The sequence below is a fragment of the Eubalaena glacialis genome, chromosome 15 (genome assembly GCF_028564815.1).
Source record: "Eubalaena glacialis isolate mEubGla1 chromosome 15, mEubGla1.1.hap2.+ XY, whole genome shotgun sequence".
Taxonomy (NCBI): domain Eukaryota; kingdom Metazoa; phylum Chordata; class Mammalia; order Artiodactyla; family Balaenidae; genus Eubalaena; species Eubalaena glacialis.
The window spans coordinates 51,101,696-51,123,823 of NC_083730.1; the positions used below are offsets into that span (position 1 = coordinate 51,101,696).

At 34.6% G+C, this 22,128-nt stretch overlaps 1 protein-coding gene across 3 annotated transcripts in view; it reads left to right on the forward strand.

Annotated features, from left to right (window-relative positions):
• SS18 (SS18 subunit of BAF chromatin remodeling complex) overlaps window positions 1-22,128 on the forward strand; it is a 74,802-nt gene that overhangs the window by 12,700 nt on the left and 39,974 nt on the right. The gene's annotated exons all lie outside the window — the stretch shown is intronic.

Here is a 22,128-nt window from a genome sequence, read left to right on the forward strand (position 1 = left end):
AGCAGTCATTGGTGCTTGTTGACCAGGTTCGTTGTTTCATTTTGGGATCTAAGAACAATGAGTTTCTAATTTTACAGTTCCTCCTGGATTGTACTTCTTTCAAAAAGGAAAATTTCCTTTCATCAAATATTTGGTTATCCTGAAATAGAGAGTTCCTATAGGAAAGTCATGATAAAGGCTTGATTCTATTCCTTTATCAATTTTTGGAATAACAAGTTGGTCTCTAGTAACCGGCGAAAGATGACCAAGGATTTTGTCTTTGTTTTTATTATCTGAACTTATACATTTTTATATTTTTAATGTGTTTAAGTCCATTGAGTCATTCTTTGTGATACTCAAGTTTGCTCACCTTTGGTCAGTGGGAACCCCTTCATTTGGCTCCTGTGTCCTTCTGACATGATTTCGGTATTGTATAGCTTCTTTGCTTCAGAATTTGTGAGAGAGATCAGACTAATTATATTTTCTGCCCCAACTATTTTTCCAACCAGCCTTTTTCCTATGGGAATTGGTATTTAGAAACCACAATTTGGATGTTTGGGGCATTCGTTATTACTGAGTTTCCATTTTTTCTTGGCATTTTCAGCGGACAGAGGTAGGAAACACGCTTTTTAAAAAGAAAGAAAATATTAAATTAGTGATATTGCCACTTCAGGATAAGTTTTTTTACCCAGATTTGATTTTATGTATTAGTATCTCTTCTGTCTTACTCCAAAAATCTTGATACCTCAATGACATTATTATAGTCACTTGTTTGCTTTATACTACTATATATGTAACATAATTTCAATATAACAATACCAAGATTGCCACTAACAATAATATGCTTGTCCTTAGATATACCTCACTAGGGATATATAATGAATAAATTTAGTTTTGAATCTGAAAGAATGTTAATGTGATTTTTGCCATGGACTTCATTACCAGCTAGGATGAGGAATAGATTTGATTTCATTTGTTTCCAGGTAGATAATTCTCTCCCAGCATTATCTGTTGGAAAAATGAAACAAAATATCTTTTCTCTATTTTGTCATGCCACCTATATTATATATCAAGTGTCCATATATGTGCGGGTCTGTGTCTAATCTCTCTATTCTGTTCCATTGGCCAGTTTTTATAAATTCCACTATCTTGTCACAGTTGTCATAGTCCAATAAGTCTTGATGTATATTAGAGAAGTTCTTTACTTATTCCTTATATTCCTTATTTTTTTCAAGAATATCTTGGGTACTGGTCCTTTGCATTTCCATATACACTTAAACATCAGCATGTCCAACATAATCCGCTTGTGATTTTCATTGAGGTGAACTTGACTATAAATCAATTTGGGGAGAATTGATGTCTCTACAATACTGAGTCTTTCAAATCATGATCATTGCATGTATTTTGATTTATTTAGTCCTTTACTATCTGTCAATAAAGTTTTGTGATTTTCCTGCAGAGGAAATTTACACATCTCTCTCCTGCAGAGAGATTTACACATCTCTCATTGGATTTATTGCTAAGTACCTCGTATTTTTTGAGGCAATTTGAAATGGAATCGTTGTTTTTTAAGTTTTATTTTGTAACTGTGATTGCAGTTTACATAGAAACGCAATTGATTTTGAATCTCACAGCCTTGTTCAACTCTTACTTCTAACAATTTTTCTGTAGATACTTCCAGTTTTCTATATTCACGAACATATTTGTGAATAATGAGTTTTGTTTTTTCTTGCCAATCCTTACACCTTTTATTTCTTTCTCTTGCCTTACTTCTCTGGCTAGGACCTCCAGTACATTCCTGAATAGAAGTGGTGATAGAGGACATCTTAATCTTGTTCCTGATCACAAAGGGAAAGCTTTCACTGTTTGACCATTATGGATGATGCTTGCTGTAGTTTTTTTTGTAGATACCTTTTATCAGATTAAGGAAGTTCCCTTTCGTTTCTGTTGTGCTAATAGTTTATATATTGAATGGATGTTAAATTTTATTAAATACTTTTATTACATCTAATGAGGTGATCATAGTTTTTTCTTTAATCTGTTAATGTGGTGAATTACATTGATTTACTTCTCAATGCTCAATCAGTCTTGGATTTTTTGTAATTAACCTACTTTTTCATGACCCACTTGGTCATGGTCTTTTTTAAAAAATTGCTGTATTCAGTTTGTTAAATTTTGATCAAGATTTTTATGGCTGTTCGTGAGTGTCATTGACTTTTAATTTTCTTTTCTTATAATGCCTTTGTCTGGTTTTTATTTTGAGGTTATGCTGGCTTCATAAAATGACCTGCAGAATTTTCCCACTTTTTCTTATCTGGAAGAATTTGCAGAGTATAGCCATTTCCTAAATGATTGGTCTAATTCTTCAGAAAAGCCATCTGGATCTGAAGTTTTCTTTGTGAGGCTTTTATTTACTGACTCAATTTCTTTATGGTTATAGGATACTTTATACATTTCTATATTTTATGAGATAGCTATTTTGGTAAATTGTGCTTTTTAGCATTTTATCCAAATTTTCAAATTTATTGACATAAAGTTTGTGAAATAATCTTTTTTCTAATGTCTGTGGGATCTGTAGTGATAGTTTATTTTATTCTTAACGTGGTTTATTTGTGTCTCCTCGTTAAAAATTTTTTTTGATCACTGTTGCCAAGTATTATTGTATTTTCTTCTTTTAGTCTTTTTAAAGCATCAGTTTTTGACTTTGATCTTTCTCTGTTGCAGCATTTCTCAAACTTTTTGTTCTCAGAACCCCATTATATTATACGTAAACATTACTGAGCACTCTGAGGAGTTTCATGTCAGTTTTATACACTGATATTATTGATTGTATTTTACTTATTATGCTAATATTCATTTAAAATGAACAACAATAAACCCATTGCATGTTAATATAAATAACATTCTTTAAAGGAAAAATAACTGTATCTTTGAAAACAAATTTAGTGAGGTAAATGACACTGTTTAATAATTTTGCAAATTTCTTTTAAATGTCTGGCTTAATAGAAAACATCTGTATTCTCATATCTACTTCTGAATTCAATCTAGCGTATGTTTTGGTTGAAGTAGAAGAAAATCCAGTCCCCCACAGATGTGAAATTTGAAAAGGGAAGAATATTTTTAGCCTTTTTAGGTTGTGGATAATCTGTGATGGTATAGCAGATCTCAGCAAGTGTTTTTTAAAGGTTAGTTGCAGTATGGAATCTGAAATTATATCAGTACATTTTTCTTATTCTGGTACATTAAAGTTCATTGGTCTGTCTTGCATTCTGGATGGATCTTTTACTCATGCGTGATTTCATAACATCATGCTTTGGTCATTTGGAAAATAATAAGTTCACTTAGTTATGCATCTTTTCCAAATACTGATATATTTCATTATATGATACCAAAAAATTGGTGATTTGTTGAAATCACCACCAATCTAATCAGAAAGGTCTCTTAAGTACTGGGATGCTGTCAAGCTGAAGACAGTAAATATAAGTTTGCCAAATTCCCAATTCTTCCTTGAAAAGTCAAATTTGATCATTCGCAGAAAATGCCATCAGTTGTTTTCCAGGCTCACGGTGTTCAGTTTTCAGGAAATGTCTGCCAGATACCCAAGCCTGGATAAGTATAATTTGTCTAGATATTGTTCTTTTAAGTAAAATTGGTGTTCCATGAAAACAGTGCCTAAATCAACAAGCAGCACAATCACAAAGTGTTTTCATTTTACTTTGATTTGCAGCAGATATGTTTATTATTTTCACATTTTGTCACACAGAATATTTAACTGACATGGAGAATTTAATAAATGAATAATTTTTACTGCTTCATCAAGGACAGTCTTAAGTGAAAATGACTTTTTTTCTCTTTAACTGCTAGTCTGGGGCAGTCAGTAGTACGATGATTTACAGTAGGGTTTGATACATTGATATATGCCAAGGCTCCATCAGTTACATCCACTTTTGCTTTTGTACCATGATGTTGTAAATATCAACATAGCCTAAAAGGCAAACATCATCTTAGTATTATTATGGAAATAGTTTTGACCTTTTGGATTCCCTAAAAGAATCTTGAGAAGCAGACTTTGTGACCATTACTCTTTTGTATGTTTTTGGATATGATTAATTTCTGATATTATCTTTATTATTTCATTTTATTTTCCTTCAGTGTATTTTGCTGTCCTTTTTCTGAGTTTTAAGATGAATGCCTGCTTCATCAGTTTTAATCCTTCCATACTAATACATGCATTTAAGGCTGTAAATTTCTGTCTAATTAGTTCTGTTATGTAGTATATTCATATTTATTCAGTTCCAAATATTTTATAATTTCCATTGTTATTTTTTTCTTTTTACACGGGTTGATAAATATATTTCTTAGTTTGCAAACATAGGGAGATTTTATTGTTTTCTTTTTCTTAATGATTTCTGACTTCATTGCATTGTGGGTAGGTAACACTTTGTATGATTTCAGTTCTTGGGAAATCTTTGAGATTTGTTTTATGGTCCAGCATATGGTCAGTTTTTACAAATGTTCCGTGTATTCTTTAGCCCCTGAGTGCAGAGTCCTGTGTATGTTCACTAGTTCAAGTGTGTTAATCTTGTTTGAATCTTCTGCATAGCCTTACTGATTTTTTTTTTTTAATCTTCGTGATGTTTCATTTGTGTGTTTGTTCTATCAGTTACTGAGAGGTGTATGTTTAAAATGTCCAAGTATAGTTGTGGATTGACTGTTTTTCCTTGTAACTCTTTCGAGTTTATTACATTTTGAGGCACTGTAGTGGATGCATGTATGTTTAGAAATGTTACAGCTTTCTGGTTCTTTGTAACGTGTCATTATGAAGTATCCCTCCTTATCTCTAATTATGCTTTTGGTGTTAATGTCTACTTGTCTGGTTTTTGTGTGGCTGAGTCAGCTTTCTTTATCATTTGCATGGTGTATCTACCTTTCCATTTCTTTGTGTTAGAGATATGTGTCTTATGAACAGCATGTTGTTTTTTTAAAAAAAATGCAATCCAGCAATCTTTGTTATTTACTTGAAACATCAAATCCATTTACAGTGAACGTAATTGCTCATATATCTTAATTTAAACCTACCATCGTAGAATGCACTTTATTTTTGTCTCATCTGTTTATATTCCTTTTCTTCTGTTCTTTTTGTCTTGATAATTTTTTTTTTTTCTGCTAGTTTGGAAATTATATACTTACATACTTACTATTATTTTAGAGGTTACTATATAGTTAACAATTCAAGGACCCTCAGATACTTTATTTCAATTCATTCCCTCAATGACTTATCCATTGTGTTACACATTTTAAATCTGTGGATGTTTACTCACAAGTGATTTTTACTTTTTTTTAAAGTTAGTCTTCATTAGAAGACGATTATCATTGTTACCGTTTTTGATGCTTTTCATTCCTCCCTTCATTTACAACCTTTTCTCTCAGATCATTTCTTTTTTCCTCCCTAGAGAACATATTTCAGTATTTCCTTTTAGCATTGGTTTGGTGGTGACAAATACCTTCAGGTCTTTTTTTGTTTGTTTGTTTTTGTTTTTTTGGTGATCTGAAAATGCCTTTTCACTATCATTCTTAAAAGATGTTTTTGGCAGGGACAGATTTTAGGTTGGCATGTGAGCACATTAAATTAATCATTCTACTGTTTTCTGGCTTTTATCTATTGACAGTTGAGTGTCGTTGCAAACGTTACTATTTTGAAGGCAGTTTGACTATTTTCTTTGACTGTGTTGAAGATTTTTTGCTTTGTCTAGAGTTTTTTGCAGTTTTACTATGATCTCTCTAGGTGTGTGTTTCTTTTTATTTATCCTGCTTGGTGTTTGTTGAGATTTCTGAAATCTGTGGATTGATATCTTTTATCAGTTTTGGAAAATTCTCAACTGGCTTTCTATATTGGCTAACATGCCCACAGCAAATGTAGCCCCCAAGTTTGGGCCCATGTCTCTGGATTTTTTTTCTTTTGGATCTTGGCCTGTTCATTTTTAACTACTTTGTGTGCTCTTCCATATCTTTAAACATATTTTAAAAGTATTTTCTCCAGCTTTTTTTGTTGTCTGCAGTGGAGGGTTTGAATGACCTAATTTGCTGATAACCTATGTGATTCCTAAGTATTGGAATAGAATTCTGTTTTGCTATCCATAGAATATTAGTTATTTTTGAGGCTTCTTAGATATGACTGTTTCACTGGAGAGAGAACAAACACTTGCAGAAGGACTACTAAGTATTGGATCCTTTCAGTACTTTATTTCATCCTCAGAGTCTTTTAAGATATTAGTCCCATTCTGTGGTTGAGGAAACTGAGTCTCAGGGTGATTAATGTGTCTAGGGACTTGTAGTTGGTAAGTGGTAGCATGGCATTTGAACCCAGGCCTTACTGAAAGCAGTTCATGCATTATGATACCAAGTCATGTTGCTATTAGGATGGAATGGAAATTAAAGTCTGACCCATTTGCTCTTAAGTTTGTGTATCAGGGTAGGATGTGGCTAGATTTTTCTAGAGCTTGAATCTAAATTTTACAACCTGCAGTGTCTTGATTGTTCTACTGTGTTGTTATGGAAATGAATGCCTTGATCATTTTTGTTTCTTTCTTGTCTAGCATTATTCCTGTACTCAGGTGTTAAGTTTAAAAAAAAAGTTAAATGAATGAGTCTGCTTATAGTTTGGGGACTATACCATAGATTTAAGAGGCAGGTTAAGAATTTAGCTTATTAGTGGGAAGCAGCTGCATAGCACAGGGAGATCAGCTCGGTGCTTTTTGTGCACCTAGAGGGGTGGGATGGGGAGGGCGGGAGGGAGACACAAGAAGGAGGAGATATGGGGATATATGTATATGTATAGCTGATTCACTTTGTTGTACAGCAGAAACTAACACACCATTGTAAAACAATTATACTCCAATAAAGATGTTAAAAAAAAAAGAAGAATTTAGCTTATCATCACCGTGGTGGCCTATAACTCAGTGATTCTTTTTTCTTTTTTTTTCTCCTGTTCTAGTACATCTGAAAGATGTGACACGTTCTGAACATGTTCTCATCAAAACAGTAACGCATTGCGCACAGGTTCTCAAGTCAGGGCATTGAGTGTGGAGAGGGGTCATTCTCCCCCAGATAGTCTTATTAGAGTCTCGTGGGTGGTTGGGGAATGAGGGTAGTTTGCAAAGTGTTCTCAGGTGATTCTGTTAACCCTTCCATATCCCTTCTACCCAACCAGTTGAGAGTCTCTATGTGACTTATGATACTGTGCAATTCTGGATTTTGTCAGTTTGTCTTGATTTGAAATATTGTCTTCATAAAATATGGAAATGTCTTAAAGTCTTAAACATTACAGTTTCTCAGATATGTTCCATATTCTCTCTAGCTTTTATGCAGAACACAAAAATGTTGGGTCATACCACACATCTTGAGATTTAGTTACTCATTTCTCTTGCCCTTCCTCAAGGAGGTAGTAATTATTGAGAAGCCAATGTGGTAAAATTTACCACATAAATATTCCCATAGATATTCATTAAGGTACTGCAAAATCTCTAACTCAGAATTTACTATTCCATTCTCATCTGTTGCTAAGTTATACACTGTTATTGAATTTTTTTTATTTGTTTTTTATAGAGTTTACATTTTTCCCTACAAATCACATAGGACAGTAAAAATTATTACTATTTATATTCAGCGGAAGTATTATGTTATTTTACTGTCACCTGGTTAAGAACCATCACAAAGGAAAGACACACATTTCATTACAAACCTACCATTGTTTCAGATTCATTTAACACAGTCACTATTTTACATCATATTTTACTAAAGAATATAGTTATTGCCATTTGTGTATTTTGAAATAAAATTTTTCCCTCTTAATATTGGTCAAAGTTTTATTTAAAATATGTGATCAAATTTTCATTTTAAAAAAAGGGTATTTTGAAGGTTAGGTTGCTTGGGAAGCTAAATTAACAAAGGAAGAGGGGTTTTAGAAAGCCTAGAAATAAATAGATCCTCATAGTAGGGGGAACAACAGAGAGTTGGACCAATAATAAAAGCGGGGCTAAAGAGGGGGAAAATCAGCAAGAAGGAAAGCAGTTGGATTAGAGATGAAATAGGAAGAAAGGTGAATTTGAGAAAACTAGAATAGTAGAATACATACAACCAATCTGCCAAAAGGGATAGAATATACTACTTACTAACTGTAGTTTGAGAAATTTTGACCCTGAAAAAGGACTGTATGTTTTAGGGTGATTTTACTCAAGTTTTCCAGAACGGAGTTTTTCACTTTATTTAACTGGTTAGAAATGTGCTCATAATTATACGTATGCTCAGCTTTTAAGTTTTTTAATGTCCTCCCAAAAGAGGAATTATGTATTTATAGTAATATTTCATGTACCTGGAACAAGACTAGATCTAGCAAACTTCTCCTCTTTGAAAGAAAGTCAAGAATTAAAAAACCAGGAATAAATGGAAAAAGACCTAAAAGGAGAAAAACAACTTATAAAGCCAGTGTACTAACACTTAGGCATTTTGCTTCTTAGTTTGGGCCCTGGGTATTCTTTTCTTATTTCAAAGGCATTGTAAGTTTGTAACAGAAACTATTCTTAGCCTTACACATATTTGAACAAGTTTGCTTTTTCAATTTTAAGCCCATAGCCAAAAAGCAGCAAATCACAAATCAGAACTTGGAGAGTGTATTCCATAGGCAGGCATACTTACAAGCGGTGTACCTGACAGCTGAGGTGGCATTGAAAGAGTCCAAATATTTGTACAAAACTGACATAATTCAAAATTTACACTATTCTGACTCCATTTAGTAGAGGTATATAGGGTCCTATCTACCTTGGTAACTGTTAGAGGCATCATTAGAATGTTGATTTTCAGAGTTGGTATTTACTTTCTGAAACAACATAAACTATTGACATAATTATTTTCGTTATATGAACTAGGAACAATTTTACCAGTAGAAAATATGACTATATTATGTGTATGTAAGTCCTTCCTACAAATGTACTTTGAAGAAATTGCATTTCTAAGTTTTAGGCTAGTATTAGTTATTGTTAGTTTATTTTTGTCATCTGCTAGTATTATGAAGTAGTAAGCACCATTGATTTAAGAAAGAATTATGAGAGAACAATTTAAATTTAAGAAAAAGCTTTTATCCATTGATTTAATTTTTCTTTGGGAAAAACTTGGGGAGAAAATAGTCTTTTTATTGTGGTAGTTCATTTTGAAGGCATACAGTCTAGAAATATTTCTACAGAATTAAAAGTTTTAGAACTGGAAGGAGCGTCGATAATCACATGGTCTAGTGTTTCTTTACCTTGGCTGCACATTTTAAAAGCTTTTCAGGTGATTCTATTGTGTAACTAGGAATCGAGGATTTTATATTGCTATGCATTTTAAATGGAATATCCAGTGATGTTTGAGGATATGCAAAACTTTGGAAAAATATGATTCCTATTTCTGTAGTATCACCTTCATTTGATGTGTACCATGGCCATTTTTACAATATGAGAAAGATAATACTTATTCTCTAATGCTATTAAATGAAGGATTAATTCAGACAATTCATGGTGTCCAGTATATAGGAGGTACTCAGTAAATATTGATGGTGATGAAGATGAAGGTAGTACGCAATTGGAACGTGTAAATGGAAAGAGAAGTCAGATTAAGGAGAATTTGAAAGAAGATTAGCAGGATTCAGTTACTGAATACATATGCAGGATAAGGGAAGGAGTTTGGAGACTCAACTGACATTAATGCCATTCCCTAAGATTGAGTGTATATGCATTTAATTTTCTTCTGTCAGTATGGAAGAAGGCAAAGCATATATTTGTAGAATCAAGTTGTTTTTTTTTTTAACATCGTTATTGGAGTATAATTGCTTTACAATGGTGTGTTAGTTTCTGCTGTATAACAAAGTGAATCAGCTATATTTATACATATATCCTCATATCCCCTCCCTCTTGCGTCTCCCTCCCACCCTCCCTATCCCACCTGTCTAGGTGGACACAAAGCACCGAGCTGATCTCCCTGTGCTATGCGGCTGTTTCCCACTAGCTATCTATTTTACATTTGGTAGTGTATGTATGTCCATGCCACTCTCTCACTTCGTCCCAGCTTACCCTTCCCCCTCCCCGTGTCCTCAAGTCCATTCTCTATGTCTGTGTCTTTATTCCTGTCCTGCCCGAAGGTTCTTCAGAACCATTTTTTTTTTTTAAGGTTCCATATATATGTGTTAGCATACGGTATTTGTTTTTCTCTTTCTGACTTACTTCACTCTGTATGACAGTCTCTAGGTCCATCCACCTCACTACAAATAACTCAATTTCGTTTCTTTTTATGGTATGCATTTAATTTTAAAAGAAGGCTGAAAGTTAATTGGAATTACTTGTCTTGCTTTTCACTTAATTCATTATGAGCATTGTTTAAAGAAATCTCTAATTTAATCAGATACACTTGAATTTTAGAAGTATTAAAGATCATTTTTGTTTAATAGGTGTTCCGTACAAAAAATAAAAGTCTTAATTATTAATGAAAATTGGTTAGAGGAAGTAGCCTTACATTTTATATATTGTTTTTTATTTCCTAAATTTCATTTTTTGGTGATACCACACTTGATGTTTTGAGTTAGCATTGGGCACTTGATCAGCCTTTCCTTACGCAAGTGTCAGTAAAAACGATAATATATTTGTCTTCACGTTCAGTGACTGTGCTGGCAGAGCATCCATCTGTTAAGGTATCTCACTGACTAAAATTTGATATTATAGGATTTACTGTTTACAGGTGTGATCCAAGTGAAGTGAAGGAACACGTGGGAACACGTGGTTAGAGTTGTGGAACATTTTAAAGATTAGCAGAGTTTATTTCATTTATAAATTTTAACTTAATTTTTAGCACAGGTAATACTTTGATGTGGTTAGAACATTAAAAACTACAAAAAGTCATACAGAAGCCTACTCCTACCTCGGTCTTATACCTGCTTTTTATGCAAATAAAAGCCAGTGTAAATACATACTTTCCCCTTCTTTTCTAGGCAGGTAGAACCTTGCCATACACACTGTTCTGTACCTTGTTTTTTTATTACAGTTTTTTTAATGAAAGCGTTTACGTTCTTATTTAGAAGTATGGAAAGAACTTTTCTTCAATATTGTGATCATTTTCAGAATGTTTTAAGTGTTTGATGAACATGATCATATTTATTTGGTCAGTGTGATAATGTTGAAACTTGTATTCTTTAACTTCTGCGATAGTTTTCTTTTTTACCTTTCTAGCTGCTCAGCTGCCTTTTACCTACCTATCAAATGTTGATGATCTGTACTTGAACAACTTTTTACTATACACACCCTTCCTGGGAGATTTCACCCACACTCCTGGTTTTTTATATTCTTGACTTGATGTTCCCCTCCATATTCTTGGCTCCCAAATATGTATCTTCTTGCCCAAGTGTGCCCCATGAATCTAGCTTCCACTTGACATAACCAGTTTGGATATTTTACAGGCCTCTCCACACAATGTAGGCAAAAGTCATCCGTCTCAGTTCCCCCTCTGTTCCCTGCTGTTAAAGGAAAAAAAAGTGCACAGCCATTTTGCTATTTCCTATCTCAAGTGAGTAGTATAAACACTGAGTTCTTTTAGTCAGAAACATAGTGATCATCTCAGACTACTCCCCTTTCTTTCACCAGCCACAGCTGTCTTCTTTCTCTTCTACCTAATAAAGTGCTGCAAAATAAAAGGTGTCTAATTAAGACATTTTGGTATTAAAAACAGAAGCAAGACTACAGGTGAAATGGTCTTTTGAAATGTGTATGTGTATTTTATATGCCAAAAAGTTCTATAAATGATATTAAAGACAACATAGTAATTCTATAGTATACTTATATGCTATTTTAGAATTATGTATATTTAAAGTACATTTGAAACATAGAAGTAATTAGTTCTGCTGTTGAGGATTAGGGAAGGTTTCGTAAAGGAGGTAACCCTGTATTTCATAGAGAATTGATTTATGGGGGCACATTTCTCTACATTAATGTATTATAGGGAGCATTTTGCCAACATTGTTGCCTATCTTGTCTTTTTAGAATCCTAGGAAAAATCATGTTAACTATTTGCTGGAAAGCATATATAAAATTCAGAAGACTGTCTAACTGAGTCCAAATATGTAAAGAAATTGGATATATCTTACTGCGAGAAATGCAAATGTGTGTGTAATTTTCTTGCAGAACTATATTAGTGAATGAAGCTTATAAATGTACTAGAGAACCTAAAGGTTGTCCCTTTGTTATTAATTGAAAATGATGTATCTAGCTCACCTCTATAAAGAGCAGAATTTGTTTGCCATATAGCTAAGAAAGTAAAGAACCTAAATGTTGGAAATTAAGTAATTTACTCTTATTTGCACAGAATAAGTACATAAAAGTATTTGTACAAGGTTGTTTAAGCCTTATTTTTATTGGCAAAATAATAAAACAATACAAGGAAAAACTGTCAGTAGTGAGGATGGGTTAAAAACTGTTATATCTTATTCAGTTGAGTTCTGTACTTTTGCATGAGATTGAATTATATAGAATAATACCTACAGTAGAATTAATAACAGGATAGTGTGACCCTACTTTTAAAAACTAAATATATGTTTATATATATGAATTTTGAAAAAGATTCTGGAGATGTGCATACCAAGCTTTTAGCAATGGTTCCTGTGTGTATTGTTTCTATTTTTATAATGATTACACATTATTTTTGTAATTTAGCCAGACTGGTACAGATACAAAAATAATATTTAAAAAATCCAAGATCAAGCAAATATATATTTCTTCTTTTTTTTTTTTTTTAAAATGTATTTATTTATTTATTAGTTTTGGTTGTGCTGGGTCTTCATTGCTGCGCACAGGCTTTCTTCTCTAGTTGCGGTGAGCGGGGGTTACTCTCCGTTGCGGTGTGCGGGCTTCTCATTGCGGTGGCTTCTCTTGTTGCGGAGCATGGGCTCTAGGTGCGCAGGCTTCAGTAGTTGTGGCTCACGGGCTCTAGAGCGCAGGCTCAGTAGTTGTGGCACACGGGCTTAGTTGCTCCGCAGCATGTGGGATCTTCCCGGTCCAGGGCTTGAACCCGTGTCCCCTGCATTGGCACTGTGCCACCAGGGAAGTCCCAAGCCATATATATATTTCTTAATGGGTGGTATTATTACAACTTTAAGAAAGGCTTAGAGTCCTGTCTCCCAATGTTTCAGGAGTAGATTAGTTTATTTATTTTTTTCTTTTCTTTTGAAAGAATACTCTAGCGAAATCTTCTGGTCTGTGAAGAAAAAGACATTTACTTTTTGTTCTTTAGATTATATGGTTCTGGAGTGATTGTTTGGTGGTTAACATCATCAGGGTCCAGAAGACTTGGTTTTTCAGAGCTGAGACAAAGTGTAATGTTGGATTTGTTATGGTAGGAATGTTTGCTGTTTCATAAAGTTGAATTTAGTGGGGAACCTAGTACTAAAACTGGGGAGAATATTGTTAGTAGGTCAGTCATTCTGGGGCCTAAGCCTTTAGGACATTTGGAGAATCAGCATGCTGTGAAAATAACTGGGAGATATTATTAGTTACGAAAGTTAAACTGATCACATTTTACAATAGGACTGAATATTAGCTATCTTTTTTGGAACAAGGTGCCATATGACAATTTATGAGATTGTTAAATTGAAGAAATCAATTGGTGAGGTCGAAAGGCAGCATAAATTCAAGGCTACCCATGGTGGCATCCTGAAATTTCTTGTAGGCACGAATGAGGAATCGAGGAGACCTTCCTAAACTGTTTCAGATATGTGTAAAATTCATTTTGGGGAGGCTGATTTTAGGACTAGGAAGTAAGGCAAATATGATACAGATGGGGCTTTTGGATCCAGTCTTGGTTGACTAATCAAGAATCTTTTGTGTGTATAGGGATCATCTCTTTATCAACTTTTGGAAGTATTTTATCTGTGTATATGTATCTATATATGTAAAATATGTATAGCCTGTTTTGAATAATTTATTTTTAAATCTCCTGTTTCTACATGTCACTTTAGTGCCTCCTTTGGGGAACTTTTTAAAATTAATCAATTAATTAATTAATTAATTTTTGGCTGTGTTGGGTCTTCGTTTCTGTGCGAGGGCTTTCTCTAGTTGCGGCAAGCGGGGGCCACTCTTCATCGCGGTGCGCGGGCCTCTCACTATCGCGGCCTCTCTTGTTGCGGAGCACAGGCTCCAGACGCGCAGGCTCAGTAGTTGTGGCTCACGGGCCTAGTTGCTCTGCGGCATGTGGGATCTTCCCAGACCAGGGCTCGAACCCGTGTCCCCTGCATTAGCAGACAGACTCTCAACCACTGCGCCACCAGGGAAGCCCCAGGGAACTATTTTAATGACAGCTATACTAATGATAGTTAAACAGATGAAGAATTGTTAAACTAAAATTTGTATTTTTCAGTTTTTTTATATTTTAAAGAAATATTGAAGATAATTTTATAGTCAGAATTAGTTTTAGTTTTATAGTAAATCATTTAAATTTGATGGTTTCTTCATTTATTTACTAAGTATTAAGTGCCTACTGTGTGTCAGGCAATAGTTAGTTTTTGAAACATCAGTGAGCAAAACACAAATATTCCTGCTCTCTTGGGTTTTATATTCTAGCAAATGAGGCAGGCATAACAAATAATTAAATCACGTAGTCTGTTGGACAATGGAAAGAGCTAAGGAAAAGGAAAACAAATAGAGGGAGAGGTGTATTGGGAATACTGGAGGCCGGGGATGGAATTTGCAATATGAAATAGAGTGGTCAGGGTAGACCTCTTTGAGAAGGTGACATCTGAGCTAGGACTTGAGGAAGAGTGTTTTAGGCAGAGGAAAGAAGCAGTGGAAAGCTCCTGAAGTGAAACTGTGCCTGGCTTGTTGAAGTAACAACATGAAGGCTGTTGTGGCTGGGACAGAATAAGGAGTTTGTATGAACAGAACCTATTGTGTAGGCTATTGTAAGGACTTTTTCACTCTGAAATCGGAAGCCCTTGGAGGATTCTGAGCGGAAGAGTGAATTGTTATATTTTAATAAGCTCATTCTGCTTACTGTGTGGAGAATTTTCTATGGAGAAGTGTGGGTCGGAGCAGGAAATCGAGTAAGGAGGCCCTTGCAGTAATCAACATGAGAGTGGTGATGGTGGCTGGTAGCAGGGTGGTAGCAGAAGAGGTAGTGGTAGAAGTGGTCAAACTGTGAGTATATGTTAAAGGTAGAGCTCAAAGGATATGTTGAAAATTGGACGTAGGGGGCAGAGTGTAAGAAGAAGAGAAGTGTCAAAGATGACCCCATGGTTTTCAGAGCAACTGGAAGGATGAAATTGCCATCAGCTGATACTGTTGGGTAAAGGGATTTGAGGCTGAGGCAGAGATATCAGGGAGTCAGTGTTGTAGATTTTAAGTTGAGATGTCTGATAGACTTCCAGATGGAGATGTGGAGGTAGAATAGGCAATTTGGACAATTAAAAAACATGAAAATTACCACAAAGATACTGGCCCCTGATTTAATTTTGAAATGCTGTATTTTAAAATCATGTTTTCATTTAACAAATCTTTATTGAGTACCATATTTGACACTAGATGATTGGGGGCTACAGTGATAGGCAAATATAATTATGGACTCAGTCCTAACAGAGTTAACATATAGTGTGGTCGGCAGACATTAATTAATTACACAAACATTTTAAGTGCCAATTGTAAATGCTATGAAGGAAGGGCATCTAGGACTAAGGGAGCAGATAATGGGGGCTGATGATTCTGGTGGTCTTCCTTGAGGAAATGACATTTGAGGTATAATTTACAGAGAATAAAATTCATTGATTTAAATTGTATAGATGGATGAATTTTGACAAATCCATGTAACCACCACTACAATCAGGATATAGAACAATGCTGCCATTCCAGAAAAGTTTCCTGATGCCTGTTTTTTGCCCATTTTCCATGGGGTTTTCTTTTTTTAAATTGATTTGTAGGGGTTCTTTATTCTAGATACAAATCTTTTATTGGCTATATATATTGCAGATACCTTCCTCCAGTTCAAAAGTTGCTTTTTTATTCTCTTTATGATGTCTTTGGATGAACAGAGTTTCTAATTTAAATGAAATCCAATTTATCAATCTTTTTTATTTCTTTTCTGTATCTTGTTTAAGAAATATTTTCTTGTATCAGGGTCATGAAGATATGCCTATGCATTCTTCTAAAAGTTTGTCTATCCATGATTCATTGCAAATTAAATTTGTTTATGATCTGAGCTAGGAGTCAGGGTTCATTTTTGTTCATATGATATTCAACTTATCCAGTACCATTTATTGGAAAGATCAGTTTTTACCCATTGAATATAAGTCATTTTGTTGTAAGGTGACTGTATGTGTTACACTGTTCCTCAACTCTATTCTGTTGGTCTTTTTATTCTATTGGTCTGTTTATCTGTCCTTGCACCAACCAATATCTTAATTATAACAGCAGGTAGTGTTGTCCTTCGAGTGTCCTGGCTATTTTGTCTTTTGTATTTCCATATAAATTTTACAGTCAGCTTGTTAATTTCTACAGAATGCCTGTTGGGATTTTGATTGAGATTACATGGAATCTCTAAGTCAACATTGGAGAAACTGATACCTCCACAATATTTAGTCTTCCAGTCAATGAAGATGGCATATCCCTCTGTTTAGTAAACTCCTTAATTTCTCTCAGCAATGTCGCAGTGTAGAAGTATTGCACATCTCTTGCTAGATTTGTTCCTAGCTATTCAATTTTTTTGGATGCTGTTATACATGGTATCATTTTTTAAATTTTAATTTTCTAGTTTATTGGCAATATATAGAAATACAGTTGATTTTTATATATTGACCTTGTCTCTAGTTACCTTAGTGATTCTCATAGTTTGTTACAGATTTTCTTGGGGTTTTCTATGCATTCAATCATGTCATCTTTGAATAATAATTATATGTCTTTTCCAATCTTTTATTCCTTCTTATTTTTTTCCTACTTTATATTTTTTTTATACTACTGATTTGTTTATTGGTTTATTTATTTTGTTGACTAGACTTGGTGTTAATGGATATTCTTGTCTTGTTCCTGAATTCTTGTTTTCTTTCCTGAAAGTCCAGTATTTCATCAGTAAGATGATATTGAGTATACATTTTTTTTGTAAACTAGACTTGTTAGATTAAGGATGCTCCTATTAATTTTTTAAAGTCTTTAGTGGGTGTTGAATTTTATCAGATAATTTTCCTTTATTGAGATGATTATATGAATTTTATTTTGGTAATTTGGTGAGTTACAATGATTAATTTCCAAAAGTTAAATCAGCCTGCACTCCTGGAATAAATTCCATTGGTTATATAATGCATCGTCTTTTAATACAGCCTGTATTTGATTTGCAAAATTTTGTTTAGGATTTTTGCGTCTGTTCATGAGAAATATCGGCCTGTAAATTTCTTTCTTGTAATGTCGTTGTGAGGTTTTGGTGTCAGAGTTTTGGTGACCTCATTAAGGATTGGGAATTGTTCTGCATTTTTGTGTTCTCTGGAAGATTACATATGGTTCATTGAGTACTTGTCTATTTTATTTCCTTCATTATACTACTTTGGGTTTGACTGATGTCTTTTCCTAGCTACTGCAGGTAGAAGCTTATATCATTAATTTTTCAACTTTTCTTAAAAATGAATTTTAAATATGCATTTTTAAAGCTATAAATTTTCCTTTTAGCATAGCTGTAGCTGCGTCTCACAAATTTTGATGTTGCATTTTCATTACCATTCAGTTAAACGTATTTTCTAATTTCCATTGTTATTTCTTCATTAAATAACAGGTTATTGGTTTCCTGTTATTGATTTCTAGTTTAATTTCACTGTACTCAAAACATACAGCATAAGATTTCAATCATTTGTTATTTGTTGACTTGCTCTGTGGCCCTGTATATGACCTAGTTTGGTCTATATTCCTTGAGTACTTGAGAAGAATGTGTATTATGCAATTGTTGCATATAGTAGTCTATGCATGTTAATTACATTGAGTTGTTAATAATGATGTCAAATCTTTCATATTCTCAGGGGTTTTTTTCCCATTTGTTTGTTGTTTTTTTGGTCTCCTTGTTCTGTCAGTTACTAGAAGGAGTATATTAAAATCTCCAACCATTATTATGGATTATTCCATTTTTCCTTTTACGTTATAGATTTTGAAACTGCAATTATGAGTTGTATGCAAATTTATGATTGTTACATTTCTGTTGAATTGATCCTTTTATTATAATAAACTATCCCTTTAGTATTTCTAGTAGTATTTCTTTTTATTTTATTTATTTGTTTATCTGGTCACACCACATGGCTTGTGGGATCTTAGTTCCCCAACCAGGGACCAGGGATTGAACCTGTGCCCCCTGCAGTGGAAGCACAGAGTCCTAACTGGACTGCCAGGGAATTCCCCCAGTAATATTTCTTGATTTAAGTCAACTATCTAATATATAGTGACATCACCATACTTTTGATTAGTGTTTACATAGTATTCTTTTTCTTTTAACACATATGTGTCCTTAAGTTTAAAGTGGATCTCTTGTGAACAGAATATAGTTGAGCATTTTAAAAATTTAATAATTTTGTTATTTTATTGAAATGAGGGGTCTATATACATTTAACGTTGAACATGATATAGTAGGCTTTCCGTCTATCAACCTGATACTAGTTTCCTATTTGTCTCTTTCTGGTCCTTCTTTGAATTAATCAAGCATTATTTGTTCCTCTCTACTAGTTTTTTAGTTACACCTTTTTTATATGTGCATATGCATTTTTAAGTAGTTGCCTAACAGATTACAATATGCATCCTTGGTTTATTAGATTCCGCTCTAAATTTGTACTTTTAACAGTTGCTGAAAAATACAGGAAATTTGCAACAATATAACTTCATGTATTCTGCTGTCCTTTATGTTAGTCTTGTCATATTTTATACTTCTACATATGTTTAAACTATACTATTCATTGTTACTATTATGTAATTAATTAATTAATTAATTAATTTTTGGCTGTGTTGGGTCTTTGTTGCTGCACGCGGGCTTTCTCTAGTTGTGTCGAGCAGGGGCTACTCTTTGTTGACATGCGCGTGCTTCTCACTGCGGTGGCTTCTCTTGTTGCAGAGCACAGGCTCTCGGCACACGGGCTTCAGTAGTTGTGGCACATGGGCTCAGTAGTTGTGGCTTACGGGCTCTAGAGCGCAGGCTCAGTAGTTGTGGCGCACGGGCTTAGTTGCTCTGCGGCATGTGGGATCTTCCCAGACCAGGGCTCGAACCCATGTCCCCTGCACTGGCAGGCAGATTCTTAACCACTGTGCCACCAGGAAAGTCCCACTATTATTTTAAATGTTAATGTTTTTATTTATCTACATATTACCTTTCCATTCTTATTAATCCCTCTAGTTCTGTGCCATTTTCATTTAGCTGGATGAATTGTCTTCACTTGTTACAGGTTATCTTAGCTTTTGTTCATCTGATACTATTATTGTTTCATTTTTGTGTTTGGAGATTATTTTCTCTTAGTATAGAATTCTAGGTTGGTTGTTGATTATTTTCTTTTTCTGTCTTAGCACTTTAAAGATGTCATTTTAAAAATATTCTATTTCCATTATTTCTGATAAAAAAAGGTTTTTAGTCTAATTGCCATTCACCTGAAGGTAATGTGTCTTATTTTCCCTGGCTACTTTTAAGATTTTCACTTTGACTTTGGTTTTTAGGACTTTGACTCTGAAGTATCTAGCCATGGTTTTCTTCATATCCTGCTGAGGTTTGTAGCGCTTCATACGTTTGCTAGAGACTCATGTCTTTTGTTAGCTTTGGAAAATTCTTGAGCAGTATTCTTATTGCTTATGTGTTATTTTCTCTTCTCTACATTTTTTTTCTTTTTTTGGCCGCACTGCATGGCTTGTGGGATTTTAGTTCCCCAACCAGGTATCAAACCCATGCCCGTGGCAGTGAGAGCGTGGAGTCCTAACCTCTGGACCTCCAGGGAATTCCCTCTCTTCTACTTTTGTAACTCCAGTTAGATGTGTTTTAGGCCTTTTCACCATGATGTACATGTCTTTTCACTTTCTGTTCATATTTTCTCTCCTTTGTATCTTTCTGATGTGTCGTCTTTTCTGTACGTTTGTTGCTCCCTTTGACTTAAGAATTCTAGGCTTTGCTGAAATTCTCCATTTGTCCTGTTTGTTTTTTGCCTTGAATATATCAATCAGTCATTTTTAAAGTCTGTCAGATAACTCTAAAATGTGAATGACCTATGTGTCTTCTCCTGTTTTCTATTATTTCTATTTGTTGTCCATCTACTCTTTTTTTTTTTTTTTTTAATGGAGATGAAATTCGCATAACATGAGGTTCATCATTTTAACCTTTTAGAGTACAGGCACCCCTCAGAGATATTGTGGATTCAGTTCCAGACCACCACAGTACAGTGAATATGGCAATAAAGCTAGTCACAGAAATTTTTCAGTTTCCCAGAGCACATAAAAGTTATGTTTAGACTGTACTGTAGTCTATGAAGTATGCAGTAGCACTGTGTCTAAAAATCAATGTGCATACCTTAATTAAAAAATATTTTATTGCTAAAAAATGCTAACCATAATCTGAACCTTCAGTGAGTTATAATCTTTTTGCAATAGTAACATTAACGAGCGCTGCTCACAGACCACCATAACATATATAATAATCATGAAAAAGTTTGAAGTATTGTGAAAATTACCAAAATGTGGCACAAAGACACGAAATGAGCAGATGCGGTTGGAAAAATGGTGCCGATGCACTTGTTCCGTACAGGGTTGCCACAGGCCTCTGATTTGTAGAAAAACATGGTATCTGTGAAGCACAGTAATATGAGGAATCCCTGTGTACAATTCAGTGGGTGTTAGTATATTCACAGTCCTATGCAGCCATCACCATTATCTAATTCTAGGACACCATCACCCCAAAAAAGAAAACTCATGACCATTGACAGTCAGCCCCAATTCTCCCCTCTGCCCGTCCCCTGGCAAAGACTGATCAGTCTACTTTCTGTCTCTCCGGCTTTGCCTATTCTGGACAGTTCATATAAATGGAATCATACAATGTATGGCCTTTTGAGTCTGACTTCTTCACTTAGCATAGTGTTTTCAAGATTTATCCATGTTGTAGTGTGTATCAGTACTTCATTCCATTTTGTGGCTGAATAATATTGCATTGTGTGGATATTTACGACATTTTGTTTATCAATTCATCAGCTGAAGGACATTTAGGTTTTTTTCTACTGTTTGGCTATTATGAATAGTGCTGCTGTGAACAGTCACGTGTAAGTTTTGTGTGAATGTATGTCTTCAGTTCTCTTGGGTCTGTACCAGGAGTGGAATTGCTAGGTCATATGATAACTCTATGTTTAACTCTTTGAGAAACTGCTAAAGCGTTCTCCACAATGGTTGCACCCTTTTACAATCCCATCAGCATGTACGAGAGTTTTTTCTCTGCATTCTTGCCAACACGTTACTTTCTGTAGTTTTTTTTTTTTTTTTTTAATTATTATAGCCATCCTAATGGGTGTTGGCCATTTATTCTTATTTTTTTAGAATGCCTTGTAACTTTTAATTGAGGACTTAATAGACTTGTTAGGGCTGATCTATTTCAATTTTGACCTTAGTCCAAGGAGAGGCTTTTTTTTTTTTTTTTTAATTTTATTTACTTATTTATTTATTTTTGGCTGTGTTGGGTCTTCATTTCTGTGCTAGGGCTTTCTCCAGTTGCGGCGAGCGGGGGCCACTCTTCATCGCGGTGCGCGGGCCTCTCACTATCGTGGCCTCTCTTGTTGCGGAGCACAGGCTCCAGACGCGCAGGCTCAGTAATTGTGGCTCACGGGCCCAGTTGCTCCGCAGCATGTGGGATCTTCCCAGACCAGGGCTCGAACCCGTGTCCCCTGCATTGGCAGGCAGATTCTCAACCACTGCGCCACCAGGGAAGCCCCAGAGAGGCTTTTTTGAAGTCTCAACCGAGAGACTGAATTGTTTATAAAGGCCCTTCTGATTTGGTGGGGCCTACACTCCAATCTTTGTCTCCCTCGAACTGGGCAGAAGCTGAAATCTCTTCTCAGCTCTTTTGCCTCCTAACTGCTGTTTTCTGCTAGTTTTCTTGAATTTACCC